General features: G+C 34.2%; 1 protein-coding gene across 6 annotated transcripts in view; it reads right to left on the reverse strand.

Annotated features, from left to right (window-relative positions):
* Positions 1–2,193: 2,193 nt before the first annotated feature.
* LOC145984144 (solute carrier family 41 member 1-like) overlaps positions 2,194–16,253 on the reverse strand; it is a 215,095-nt gene continuing 201,035 nt past the window's right edge. For all 6 annotated transcript variants that reach the window (XM_083117599.1, XM_083117600.1, XM_083117603.1 and 3 more), the window contains one exon: positions 2,194–14,301. The gene's annotated coding sequence lies outside the window, so the exon portion shown is untranslated. The remainder of the gene's footprint in view (positions 14,302–16,253) is intronic.

Raw genomic sequence — 16,253 nt, forward strand, 5'->3', positions numbered from 1 at the left:
TGTTTAAGAGGAGGTGAACTGATGATTATTTGAATTGAGAATGGGCAGTAAAAACATAGTCCAAAGAAGGTGAAGTTGCCAAAGAAAGCCGTTAAGACCAATAAGCCCAAAAATGCCGAAGACAAAAAAGGACAAATAAAACCCACCTTTTTCTGGTCTACAATGACCCTAATGAACATATATTATGTTCGGCCTCGTCTTCGGACACTAGGAAAAAAAAAGGGATTTTTCCTCAACCTATGAACCCGTCATGGATGTCCAGACAGGGTGCAACAAGGGCAGCACCCCCCCCCCCCCCCACATGGAGAATGGATGTTACTATAAATTTATAATTTACGAATATGTATTTCATTTCAGTCACAGTAATTCACGTTAATTATTTGAAGGGTGTTGCAGAATCTGAAGAAGTGTTGACTATTATGGTGGAAATGTGCCTAGTTTGCCCCTGCCTGGAAAAAAATAACCTTGCTTGCCCTCCCTGGAAAAAAAATCTGCACACATTCATGATCATAGTGTGCTGTGCTAACCACTACGTAGCATTACATCTATATCTACTTGCAAGTTACTTACATAATAATACTGAACCACTACAATGAGAGGATTGTTTTCAACCTGGGACATGCCTTAGTTGGACTTGTGCATAAACACAGTTGTGAGAGAGAGTAACAAGATAATGGAAATAAGTGTGTCTGGTAAGGCTGGCAATAAGGGCCCAACAAGATTTACTGGCAAGATCTTTAATGTTTACAAGAAACAGAACACAAATTTGCAAATTTCGTAGAACATGATTAAGTAGCTTTGCTTGCAACTTTGAATTCAACATCTGCAAACTTGGGGGATGAAGATCAAGTGAAATGTTTTTATTGCAAAGCAACATTGTTCTGTAATTTCATTGAATACCGCACGTACAGTCATTGACACTTTTGGGTTGTAATTGTTTCATTGAACATAAATGACTGTACATCACTTTTACCATTTGACTATACACTGAGCAATAAAGCTACGTGGTATGCAGTCATTAATAGATAGAGAATATCATAAATACTTAATTTGTTTGGCTGGTCAGAGCACTGCAATAGTTGTGCAATTGGATTTCTAGGTGCTAACAAAAACTTAAGTTTTACATGGCATCGACTTGGACAAGACCCTTGCTGTAACTAGAATTAATAAAATCTGAGGCTGTAGAAACTGAATGCACAACCCTACAGGATTATAATGGCTGTGGGTCCAGGCACCAGTGTACCATTGGCCTACGACAATGCAATTACTGGGGTGTACTACATGGAAAAGGGGTTAACATTTGGGTGTCTTCTGATTAAGTTCACCCCATACACCCCAATGAGAAATTCTGAAGTTTCATTCCAGTCTGGCACATTTTTGAATGGGCACCTCCTGCAGCTCCACACAGAAGTTGTGAAATTTCATGCGCAGCATTTTACACGCTCTACATGCGTTATCAGAACAATTTCATCAGTGAAATATGGTCTCAAATATTCCACAACTTGAGATATAAGCTCATACAGTGTCTCGATGAATTGCCATATCAAAAAAACCGTGACCTAGCACCCAGGATCCAAATAAATTCTCAAAATGGCAACATGATTGAACATTTTTTCCTGAAGTGTGAATTACGAGGCACCTACAGAACAGGATTTTTTTTTTTATTCTGAGGTTAACCTCATCAGTATGGGTTCAATGGGGGGGGGGGGGGGGGGACTCAAAGCTACAAGAACTTGACAGGAGATACTTGATACTTGGATATCTCTTCAATGTGTGCTGAACTACATGTGCCAACATTGAAAAAGACTGAATATAAACTCGGTGGCTTAATCTTTAAATTGAAAGTAAATTCCACTTAACTCTCATAAATACACATGCAGTTTACTTATATTTGGTTACATTCATCCTGGGTACCACAATGGCATGTACATTTCCTTGTCACTTAAAATATTTTAAATAAAATCCACTGAGCACAACACTTAAAGACTGACCATCAGTCTTCTATTTTGAACTAGGGTAAGGGTGTTCATGTATCCAGCACCCACAACCTGAACCATTAGTGTTTTCAATCACACCTATGGAGAATAATTGTTGAATAAAGTATTATAAATATATTGCTTAGATTGTTCTATATTGCATGTCTCGGAATTTCAGTTATATGGTAGGTTACACAACCAAATAAAAAGACTGAAATATAGGTCTAACGAAATTTACATTTATTGCAAAACAATATACAACAGCACAGAAAGTTGCACATCAACCAAGTCATAGATTTCAGTTAAGTTGAACAACATTTCGCCAAACAACTATGCACAAAACTGGAAGTTGTATATACTTACACTAATATCACAATGCATTGCAGTGCCTCAAACAAAAACTGCTAATTTAGTCAGAAAAATACTGAATGGTGTAGAGGATAAACTTGATTCTTTTCAGCAGTAATTTTTTTTCACTTTCTTTAATAATTACATAGCCTTTCATGAGAAAGCATGACAAATAACAAATTCAACTTTTCCCCTTCAAATATTATTTATTTCTTATGGGTAAAGAAAAAGAAATGAATGCATCAACTGAAGTGCAACTAGTTTCTTTTTAGGTTTTAATACCAAGAAAGGCAAGCGTCTCTCTTGCCACTTCAATTGTCCATCCTCTCCCATAAGCTAGCATTATAAATGCACACGTAAAAGTGGACTAACTTCAATTAGCAATACGACTTACAAAGGTTTGTATTAAACAATACTTTTGAAGTGAGACATTTAGAAACAAAAGAGGGAAATTGAATCCTCAATTATTACTTGTGTACCAGAATTTCATACACTATATTTTTCTCTTCCTAGTCTTACACATATAGACCAACAGCTACTTAGGCACTGACGCTATCTTGTAGAAATGGTACATGTTAAAGGCCATAACAGATTGTTCCTGGACAGAAAAGATGGGAGGCAAATTTTCTTCAATGCAATTTCAACTTTTCTACAGAAGATGTATCTCACCTTGAATTGAATTATTGTTTTTAAGTCCACTTTATGCACAGATAGGTTAATCGGGAGTGGTCCTACAGTTTAAAGTGGGATCTGAACCACTGTGCCTCTACTGGGTATCGAACCCAGGACCCTTTGATTACAAGGAGACAATGCCATGGAGGAGGCCCTCATGTCTCACCTGTTACATACATAGTAGTTATTGTCAACAAAAATTCATTCCTCCCATTACTTTCATCAATTTTGAATTTTTTTTTGGGAGGTACAACTTGATGGTGTAACTTTAAGGCTCATTGTGTGTGTGTATCTCCAATTTGTAACAATGTTTATTTTTATTTGAAGCTTTATTTAAACAAATATTCAAACTTTATTTGTAATCTTCCAACTGTTTAAATATAACATTTGAACTGAAAAGAATCAAGTTTCATACTTCTTGAAAATATACCACTGTTGATTCTAATGCTTTTGTAGGTGGAAAATATTATGAACATATATGAATGAAAAAATGTACAATAATGTAAAATGCCAAGTAAAATCTATATTGACTTAGTAATAAATTAACAACACTCACCTTCAAACAATGTAACTAATTTGGATATGTTAACCCTTAATAGATTTCTACAACTTCAAGCACATTAATGGCACAGAAAAAAATATTATGGAAAAAGGCATTGGTGCGAGAAAAATACAAATTTAGCAACACATTGAAGTTTGTGTCAAGCAAGGTGATTTTACTCGCTACTACTTGTGGCAGTAACTGCTTGCTACTGACCCTGTCACATGTCACTAATTTTTGGATTAGTCACCACGAATTTTGTCATCCCATGGATCTCTTTCAGAGAACAGAATATCTTCAAGAACAACGAATTATAATATGCAATTTATTTTTAGTTTAGAACCTGTCCTCAGTGTCGCAAAATAGCACAGCAGAGCTGCTGTTATTCTGACGACTTTAACATTGATTTGTGAGATTTGTTATTTTAAGTCCACTTCATGCAGACAGATGCTAATCAGGACTGGACCTGCAGTTTAAAGTGGGATCCGAACTACTGTGCCATGTGCCTCCACTGAGTATCGAACCTAGGACCCCTAGATTACAAGGCGACGACGTTACAACTACACCATCTGGGAGGCTCCACTTTAACATTGAATTTCCATACATTTCACATGAGCATTGAGCAACATAAAGACATAACTCAGTAGCATATGCATGTTTAAACTTGGGTGAACAGTGTACTGGTTTTGTAATTGTTACAGTATGCAACATAATTGCATACTGTAATATCTTGCTCTCAAGTCACAATTGAAAATTGTTTGATTCGCATCCAGTATGCATTCATATCCTGGAGTGAAAAGACCTGATATGTTACATAAAAGCAAGGAAAGTAACATTGTTTAATCATAAAGTAGCAATTCTCTACCTTCTATAGGTACTAGCAAGTTACAGGATATTTACAGAAATACTGGATCTGTAAAATGATCCAAGTTTCACTGGTAAACCAAAATAATATTTCTGGCTGATCAGTATTGAGGAATTAATGTCATTGCTCAAATAATTCAGTCTCGTGTAAATTATATCTTCATTCAAATGTTCACATGATTAAAAGGTAAATTAATTTCACATCACACAGGAATATATATTTAAGATTTACTATTACAAAATCTATACCGTATTTTATTTAATGTTAATTGTAGTTGAAAAGAAAAGTCCCTGTGGTGCTATAGAGAATGCATCTGGTTTTGGTTTGATTTGACCTTTTTTTAAGTCCACTTTATACACAGATGGCTAATCAGGAATAGACCTACAGTTTAAAGTGGGATCCGAAACTATGTGGCTCCACCAGGTATCGAATCCAGGACCCCTTGATTACAAGGCAACCATGTTACCACTATGCCATCAGGGAGGTGAGGGGGTGGCATCTAAAATGCAGGAAAAATTAGTTCAAGTTTGAAGAATTGTAAAAGTTTGTTTTCACAAACATGTTCACTCTGAAATTACCCTATTTTTACTACTTTGTTTAACTATGGTAACACATCAGGCCATAAATGAAGGATTAGTCGAGAGTAATACTTGCACGATGACACTGTAATACAACTGTAAAAGGTTATGAAACATTTTCCTTCCAGTGTAGGGCACACAGTTAACATACCCCCCCATTGGCCCATATTATTGCAATCACAGCAGGTATTTGCACCTTTGAACTCTGCCCACGTATAAAAAATAGACAGTACATTAGTTTGAAGGTGAGCCTACACTATTGTAGTTTTCCCAAAATGATATGCTAACACTTAAGCATTTGTTTACACTGACTAAATTTTTTGTCTCTGCAGGTCTGCTTAATTGTTTATAATGAAAACACTGAAGATGTTTAAACTTAAAGATCCACAAAAGTAACACCTTTAAAAGCTTAAGTATCGAAGGCACCTATACTATAAGCAGTAGTGTTACGTTTCACTGGTTTGTAAGTTTGTGAGAATAAATATTCCACTGATACAGTTATTACTATTTTCAAAAAAATTCTAATAGAATATCCCCACATACAAAATATATTTTACAACAGCAAGCAATGCAGTTAAATTAAGTTCTGAAAATAAAGTCATAAAATGATGATAGAATAATCCCCACACCATAACTTAGCACGAATATTATGTCTGTTAGACTAAATAAGTGTTTCATCCAACATATATTAACTTACAGTTTATAGCTTACCATATTTCTAATGTACAACAGTTTCAGATATACATTACAAACAGCATCACACCATAAAATGTTATAGTCCTTTTTTGGAGACAAGAATGGATCAGAACATTACTAAAAAATAAATATTTTCTTTTAACATTCACATACAAGCAGCAATAACATTATAATCAGAATGAATTTTCATTTCTTAAGCATGAGCCAGGAATAGCCTTTTAAGCCCACATAGTCAATTCCTCACTTAATCATGAAATGGAACATAAATTACTGCCATAATATAAATTGATAAATTCAGTGTACACAAATGACATCAGGTAAAGAATAAATACAATATTTGAGTAAGCACACTGGGAGCCTACTGTTTGACGAAACCATATTACATGTAAAAATTCTATACTGTATTATGCTATCTCATTTGGTATCTTGGTGATACATTCCCATGAATTAGCTCATATGTTCTATGCAAATATGCCCACAATGCAAAATGGAATACATCCTTTAGGAAATTAATTGTAGTCAAGAACTTAAATTAGTGCCTACTATGCATAAGCTAAAAATAATATTCATTGGACAGCAAAATTATTTTTTTCTGTGTGTGTATATAACAAACTAAGGCCTCTCTCTCTCATCAATTTGATAGTCCAGGCTCAAGCTCAAGGTTATAGACACTAAAATTACCTTATTTCCATTCATCATTTAAGATGAAATATGATTAACTGAAGTGTAAATTTCGATTGAATATGCAATAGTGCTACAAACGCAGACTAATTATATAAGATACGTTAACAGGAAATGTAACTTTTTTGGACAATATTATTAGCAAGATTTAATCCACATTCATCTTACTGTGAGAGATACTCTTCTGCTTCTCTGTATGCGTGTGACACAAAGATTAAGTTGGAGGGTTTTTAAGTGAATGGAATGACTTATTTAGTGATCTCTTAAGGTTTGAATAAAAAAATATGTACTCTTTGTGTAGCATTCCTTCAATATAGCATTTGTTGCATTTTCCCACTTTCTCACTCAACCACGTACATTTAGAAATATATATTACTAAACGTTTGCTTGCTGCTGGGTAGTACAAATTCTTTAACTTTGCAGTGCATTCCAAATTTGTCACTTTCCCAGCTATCAAACCATGAAAAACCTTTGATAAATTATTTTACTGCATGGATGTAATTGTTAATGCAGGAATAAAAATGCATCAAATGCTAGTCGCAAGTCAATCCAAACACGTGCCTTGATAACTATGAATACATCGGGGGGGGAAAGTTTAGGTGCCTGAGAATATACTGAAGGGTAATTTTAAACAATGTTACTATAAAAATAGAGAAAAAACATGTTCTACGTACATTTTTACATTAAGGCATTAAAGTCAGTATATGCATTTTAAAACAGGTACATACAACCTGTTGAATAAAATATGCACTTCCAGTTCCTTCAACTGGAATATCTCCAGTTTTTCCATGGATATTATAGACTTTCATTTTTAAGTAAAATCAAAGTAAAAAGATTTTTCCTGTTATAATGATGTTAAAACAAATGAAGACAGGTTTGCTGTTGTTATTTTAACTTACTATTTTACAGGACACACTTCAATGGAAATGCATATATATATATTTAGAAAAAGGTAAGCAAAATCCCTCCAATAATTCTCTTGACACCTTTTAAGTCTAGTACATACGATGTATTCTTGCCTTCCATTTGTTTATATTGCCCTTACCAACATCTTATTTACAAATTCCACCATATATGCTTATCACATGTAATTCGATTCTACTTATTTGTACAGACATGGACACTTCTGCATTGTAGCGGTTCAATTGAATGTAAATGAAGCCATTACAACCCAGAAGTGTCCGTGACTGTACATGAACAAATACATACATAATGCAGAAAATAAGTTATTCACTTCTTTCACATTGCCATTTCATCACACAATATCAACATTCTGTTCACTATCACAATATTCTCTCCCTGATTCAATTTGACAAATTGGCACTATACAATAAAAGGTATTAATTACCATTAGTACTGACTTATTACATGCTCATAACGAAGTGCACTTCTGCTATAGTCTTCACAACAAATAAGCAACAAGGTGTAAGCAGAAGCAAGATACTATCTTAATCTGTTTTCCATCATGAGGAGATATGTAAAATTTGACTAATACTTGAAAAGAGCATCATTCATTGGCCCATTGCATTTGAAATACTGATAAAGATTTAATCTTGCTTGCATATTATGCTTATAGATAGTGTCTTGATCAACACCTTGTTACTAGTATTCTACGTAACATTATAGTGCCTGTTTGTGTAACAGTTTTACATCTACAAAGCACATTAACAATTTACAAACCTCATAGGATGGTGCTGTCATACAAAATTATTGAAAAATGTCAACAAGTTTGGTGGCATCCGTACAGTCAAAGCAAGTCAATCTTCTACATGACAATACACCATGTAAACAAAAAACATTGAAGATACCATTCACTATATAAATGGAGGCAAAATTACATTTTCCCTTAATGCCACAATTATTGTCTTATTTTTCATAGACAACAAAAGATCATGACAAGTATCAATTTAATATTGCAATAAAATAATGTAATGCCATGGGCAAAATAAGCAACATGGCAAGTCTACTGATGAAGTCATTGTAATCTATATCCCAGGGCCATGGAGCATAATATTCAAGTTAAATTCTAACCATCATCAATAAATGAAACACAATTGTCAATAGGTTTTCAAGATACACTAGGGATTTATACCACTCAAACAAGAGAGAGAGTAGACAGAAAAAATTAGAAATAAAAAAACTGGCAACTAAATTATAACAAAAATTTTGAGCACAATCATCATTTACAATTGCCTTCAGGTACGGTCCATTAGAAAGTCAATATTACAATTAAAAATTATGCTTTCATGTGATCAAGGGTCCAACTTGCAATTGAAATCTGAGAAGGGTTTCATGACAGTAAATCTTGATAAGGATCACATTCAATAGTTCTCATCACAGAGTATCTCGCAACAATTTAACATTCTGCAATATGATAAACTCATTCCCTCTCTAGTGCAACATCTGATGCAGTAAAATGTTTAAGATGAAAATGGGTTACAGTACACATAAATGAATTTCAGTTCATAAAATTCACCGCAAAACCAAATTGATTTATTCCCTGAAGACAGTTGGAAGCCAGCTCTAACTTATGCACATCATGTAATGCAAGTCGTGCATATATGTTGAAACATTTCGGACAGCAAGTTAAACATTACAGAAATATATACACAATAAAAACAGTTCCAGTGTAAACTTAACTACACAAAAAGCTTGACTGCTTTGAAATATTGCTGAAAATTTTATACATCTGGCTTACAACAATGGGGATAAGTGATCAAATTGATGCTGTAATATTCGCAAATCCTCAAGGCACTCTAGTAAAGCAAACTCACCAACCACAGGGGCTGGTGTTGAGAACTTCATCAGTCCAGAATAGTATGACCTCTTGTCCTGTTATTTTTGCATTTAATTGTTCTGTTTGTTGCATTCAGATGTCTTGTCCTCTATATTTAACCCATGACATTACAACACAAAAATTTCAATAAGTTACAACATTCACAGCATAGTGCATTTGCTTATATAATTACTATTCCAGTATACAACAAAAGTATTACACAATCTGCAGTAACACATGGCACCAGTAATTGAACTATGAATGTACTTTTTTTGTCATTGTTAAACCAATTACCCAATTCATTAATTTCTACCATTATATGAAGTTGCATGGCAAAGAAAAATCTGAAGTGAATTTCCATTCAGGTTTGTCGGTAAGTTACAAAAAAAAAAAAAAAAAATTCGAGTTGCACAACTTTCAAAAAACTGTGAACAACACGTGTCTTTGTTATAAAGCACTTAGTTGTACACAAGAAAACTTAAAGGCTACATATTTGGTGATCTTTAAGAAATGTGAAACAAAAAGCAATGTCAATCATCTGACAAAGTAAGTTTTCATTGGTAATATCTGAAGAAAAATATTTTGCATCATATATTTTTATTATGTCCAGAGTGCTAACAAAAAGTTAAATTACTAGCATACCCATCGACTACAACAACTTTTTCCCCTATGTAAGCAGCTTTAGTCTACAGCAGTTAATATTGCACACTTAATTTTTAAAATAACTTTAATGCACCTACCTATAAAAGTAGGTTCTTTATGCACAATTCTGAAACAGATAATCCCAGAGACTAATTTAAAAAAACTGCTCACCGAAGTATAAAAACATATGAGATTTAAAACTGTGATGCTGTTTTCTAGTGTGCAGAACAGCATATAAATTAAAAAGAATACAAAAAATAAAGATAAATTGGGGATGGACACATGAATGAATAGTCTACTTTTTCAAGTGGGATAATCCAGTATGTTTGTTTTCTATCATTATGGAACATAATGGAAAAGTGTGTAAGGAATCCTTCAGGATGGGAAAGTAATTTTGTTTGTGGAAGTTAAGCATGGTTAGAAATATTGAAACCATTTGCAATAATTCCTGTTATTATGCATTTTCAGTACATTTGTGAATTTATTAATATTGCATAAACTAGTTTTGCATATTTGGCATGACTTGAGATTTTGTGTTTGGTTGTTGAGTCTAGTCTTAAGTGCACTTTATGCACAGAAAGGCTAATTGGGACTGGACTTTCAGTTTAAAGTGGGATCCGAACTACTATGTGCCTTCACCAGATATCAAATCTGGAACTCCTTGATTACAAGGTGATGACATCATTGGGAGGCAATATATAAGAGATTAATGATATTTCTATGATCCAAATTACAATAAGAGATTGACACAGTTGAGCACCATAAAGGTAATAGAAACACTACAAACAAATATCCTACACCACTAACTTGAATTATGCAGGTTTTAGAAAAATTAAGAAATATTACCGGGATTCTTCACTCGATCCACATGCAGTTACCTCAGAATAAGATAATAAAAAATTCAAGACATTCTTACAATAAAGCTTTAAAAATAATTTAACTACATCATTATCTCTAAATCACACTAAGGAAGCTGTACATGCAGAAAAAATTCTCAACTGCCCAACAATTTAAAGGCAACTACGACAGTTACACTTGATTATGCTACTATGTCAGACTACAAAGTTCTTAACAAATGGGTCAACTACATACTATGCATTGATGTACACAAAATAAATGCTGCACAACATAGTTCTTCGACATCCTAGAACTATGCAAAAATGGTCAATGCCTTGATGACAGCACCATCGGTTCATTGAAACATACAGCAAACATTACACATAACTTTTTTCCACAATTACCCTGTACCAAGGAACATGGTAATCCAGTTTGTGTTAGAGTTGAATCGATGAACTATACTGAAGAAGACAAATATGGAAATAACCCTAGAAGAGAAGAAGCACAACAGAAAATTTTTGCAAAATCTATTTAGGATTCAATTTAGATGATATATCTCAGGAGTTTTTTGAGTGGAGGGCTCCAGCCCTATTTATCGTAGTACACACTCAGAACCAACACTGTCTTAGCAGTATTGATTGGAAGAGTAAAGCAATACAACATATTAGTGCAATTACCTACATGGGATTAGGAAGCTTCTAGGTTTGAATTTTAGCACAAGAGAACATTTTTCACAGTATTTTTTGACTACACAGTGGTGCAATTTAAACACATGGAAAATATGATCTCTGCAACATACAGCTGCTTTCAGTTCTCACTACATTAAAAGAATAACCAACTAACAATTCAATTAGGAGCTCTAACAAGTTGGCAAAAAGTTATACTTAGTGCTTAGCTATTTGAACAAATACTGAACTTAAAGCACAAAAAAAAATATTTTTAGAATAGTTACAATTATTAATATGTATTTCACTGTAACCAAGTCTAAATCTACCAAAATTTTGGGTTAACATATTAACAGATTCATATATGAGATAGTCTGCATACTGAAATTGCTATGATTTAATTATAAAATTCAATATTGGCATAGGATTTAAGAAAAAATGTCAATTTTGCACAATTCTAAGGATATTTGCATTCTACAGAAGTTGAAAAGAATTGACCAGTATGAGTAACTAAATATTAACTGATATAACTAATTCTGTGATCAATGCATTTTTACTGGAATTTCCTGACCTTCATTGTATAACTACAGATTAAGAAAATAGAGATATTTGTAATGAAAATTATCAGTTCAAATTAATCATTACACCTTTCTGCAGGCCAGATTATTATGCAAGGCATGCAAAATGACAACATTTCCCAAGTACATGTATTCAAATTGTGCAGAATATGCAATTTCTTTTAACTCTTGCCAACATTGCGTAGCAAAAAGATAATTTTTAAAAATATAATAGCACTTTTAATATTTTGATTATATCACACAAAAATCGACAAACATTTTACTGCAAACAACTTGTATTACTTTGGTAGATTAGCATGGAAAGTTGTAATATATGAATAAATTAAAACTGCTAAAACATTCATATGTAATTACTGATACATGTATTAGTTCAAAGCTGCATCAGCTCAGCCTGAACAGTAATATACATATTTGAGATGGCAATGAAGTGTATGCTCACACAAAAATTTTCAGAGAAAAGCTTTAACTTGGGCATCAATTAACAAGATGTCCTGGTATATGAAAAAGAAAGGCAAGAAATATTAACAAAGGTATTCATAAAAATACTTAAGAAAATAATTTGATTGGGTTGTATGCATTGCTTTGGAAGCAAGCATAATTCTAAAAGTAATAAATATGTCTGTACCTCAACATAGTTCTAAATATCTGAACTGAACTCTCAATCCTCTCAGTGTGGCATACTTTTAAATGAATACATTTTTTTATCACCTATGCAGTAATGAACACAAATACTGCATATTATCAGATCTCAAAGTTTCACCAAATAGTAACACAAACTGGATCACCTGCACACCAAAAGTAAAAAAAAAATGACAATTATAACTTATATTGCAAGAGAAAATCAGAAACACTATAAAAACAAGTTAATTCTACTAGCATAAAAGCATTCATGGAAGAGAAAGAAAATCCTGTCCTGCAGGATCTCACTGGATTTCTATTATGCATGAAGAACTTACAACAATACTTAAAAACAGTTGAATAAGATTTCATACTCCACTTTTCAACAATTCATCGTAAACTTACACGAGTCACTTGTATTGATTGTACAAACTTCCTGGTGCAATCCAAATATAATAAATTCATTCAAAATAAATAAATTTACAAGATCATATTGCAGTAAATACATTAACACACATACCAGTTCATTTACAAGTAACACACACACTATATACATAAAAGCCAAAAGAAAACACAGAATCTTTGGCAGCAACAATAAACATTTACACATTAGCCACATCACATTGCCAAAACTCAATGTTTGCCTTGTACAATAAAGAAAATTGTTGCTGAAAAGTTAATTATGCATGTTGATATCTATCACTAAGTTGCAACTATCCCAATGAACTAATTGACTACAGTTCCCCTAAACTGTGTGTGTCAACAATAATACTATTAATATTTATGAATATTACACAACTCAATTCCAAAACTAACAGAGCTCATTTTCAAAATATCACACATTTAAGAGTTAAAAAGTAAACTCTTGCAACACACCACATTCACTTTCACACACAGCTACCTATTTACAAACAAATCACTTACACTTAGTTTATCGATTTAAACAAACGATGTTTTAAAGTCAACCTGTAAGGGTATTGAAGTGGCTTTGTTTATTTGGAACCATATGCTTTCATAGTTTAGAAGGCTAATGTGCCATATTGAAACTATATTGGGATTAAAAATAATAAATATTACTCCCACCTGACAATTACCCTAATTAACAAGGGTAAACTATCCAGACATACATTCACCTTTACACAGCCTAGATTTGATTAGCGGAACAATTTCCATCACACCAGCATTTTTTTTGTGTAAAAAAAGATCTGCCCTGTGATATATGTTAATTACATATACATTGGGAATGTTTTTCTTTTGTTTTAAGAAAGTGACAACACATTATATTATGAAGAATCGCCTCTTATCTATCAATACTCGGCACCTTTTTTTAAAAAAATATGAGAAAAACAATCACTCAACTCACACAACCTGATCACACATTTGCATCTGAAGGAAAAGAACACAGCAAATATCCATTCACAGCATACCTGTTACATTTCTGTAATTCTGATATAAAATGCAATATTAAAAAAATATTCATTATAATGCAATTTGGTACAGTTATTACTGGGAGCAAGTTTTGGAACTTTTCTTTTGTACTAATACTGAAGAGAAAGCAGTTGGGAACTGCTTGTATAAGGATCTATAATTTTAATATATAGTCACAATGAACACAATTTAACAAACAAAAGAGGATCACATTAATATGATAACCTCCAGCTTACTACCAATGATTACTGGGAACCGACAGCTCACTGAACTGCTTCACATACTTCACAGGGCATCACACTCTTGAAGAGTAACACACAGCAAACGCTCATACATCAATCCTTGAGCAGTCTCAAAAATTATTGGAGATGAATCTAATATGGCAGCCTCCTGACAATTTCTAAAAAAATAACATTAAGAAAGACAATTACAATCAAGTATATGCATTACACACATTCTTCCTACTTGTCACAATTTAACAATATCAAAATTGCTTATACTATCTAGGCAAAAAAAATATTCGGGATGGGACAGATTACTTGGTACACTATCAGTATTGACTAATAAAGTTTCAGTAAAATTACCCCAATATATTCATAAATAGCATGTAACTTAGTGCAAAATTCTATCATTTTGTTAGTGTTAGTATGAATTTAAAGCTATTATTTATATGCTCTACATTGTAAAGTAATATTTCAAAGCAAAAGCCATTGCAGATCCCCACTTCAATTTGTCATCTTGACATTTGAGGGGGTTTTGCCCCCCTTAACAGTTTTTTAGCTGAAACAAAAAAAACACGTATTTCTTCCTTTGGGGCCCACTATACACCTGCTAAGTTTCATGGAAATCGGAGGGGGACACTGGGGTCAGATCCCCACTTCAATTTCTCCTCATCTTGACATTTGAGGGGGGTTTGGCCCCCTAAAACAGTTTCTTAGCTGAAAACACTCATTTCTTCCTTTGGGCCCCTCTATACACCTGCCAAGTCTCATGGAAATCGGAGGGGGACACTTATATTGGTCGTGGTTCTGGTAATGCAGATTATCACCTTTCTCGTGAGATACAGTCAACTCTCGATTCTATGACCCTGGGTATAACGACCCTCTCGAAGTAACGACCCTTTTCCCGGGAACCGTGAAAAATTTAGAAAAAAGAGTTGAAAAATTGAAGGAAATCGGCCGAAAAATGCATTTTTTTTCTCCACTCATTCCCTTTATGAGCGCTCTACCGCTCACAATTGGGTCTGAACTAAAAATATGTACCACCACACCATGCTTGAGTGATATCCAATAGCACTTGACCTCTGCCCTCCCCTACCTCAAGTGCACCAATGTTACCTCGCACCCGAGGGCCGCTACCCAACGCGCCAGGCTTGCTCTTGGATACGCGAGAAGAGAAGATTGAATGTGCTTGGATGTTATTTTAAATCGACTTGACTTGTTTCCTTGTCCTAAGAGCTGCTGAAAACTCGCGGGGAAGCAGCCCGAAATGACTGCTGGACTTGCAGTCTTTGCCAATGTGTATGGCAGGTCAACCTCTTTCATTGATAAATACACCACCTCGAGGATAAGATTGCAGGAATGTTTCAAAATACAGATGCGTGGCACCTGGAAGTCTGGCCCATCTGTCCAGCTCTGACCTAGAGTTGAGCAGGTTCCCGTGAATGCCAACTCTCGGCCTTGTCGGCCTTGTAGCCGACAACTTTCGGTAAACACTTTCATTCAAAACGTGTTCTTTGTTTCCTGCAACACTTCATAAAAAAGCAAAACTGTTAGAGATAATCAAAACCACATAGGCGAACTAAAGATCGTCAACCCGCTTAATGCGTTGTCATCCAGGTTTCCACAAAAGTTTACTTCGATCTTACGTGCATCATAACTCCAGTTTCCCACTTCATACGTTTTCCTAATTGTGTCGATGTCGTAATATCTGCCAAAAAAAGTGGTCCGTTGGCTGACTGACTTCTCCCTCTTTTCCTGTCAGCAAACGGGGTGGGGGGGATGTCGATTGTTTCAGCCACGATTTTCTTGCTCGTGTATGCACATGCGCTGATTACAGGCGAAAGTGGAATAGGACCCGCCCCTCTTCCTTTCCTTTGACATCTAAAATGGGGCAACCAGTTTGGATATATTCTTGAAAACAAACAAAACCATAGAACAAGTAAAAAAAAAAGTGACCCTCCCCATCCCTTTCCCCAGGTCAGTCTCTGCCACTGGTGTGCACAGCAATGTTGATAATTGCAGACTTCAGGTCCTTTTTTTATATGCTGTTGTCTGCATAGAAAATATTGCCTGTATTATTGTCTGTTGCATGGTAAAACGTAAAGCAAGGGTCATTTCTTTCTTCTTTACA

The sequence above is a fragment of the Lepisma saccharinum genome, chromosome 2, assembly GCF_977018435.1.
Source record: "Lepisma saccharinum chromosome 2, izLepSacc3.1, whole genome shotgun sequence".
Classification (NCBI taxonomy): domain Eukaryota; kingdom Metazoa; phylum Arthropoda; class Insecta; order Zygentoma; family Lepismatidae; genus Lepisma; species Lepisma saccharinum.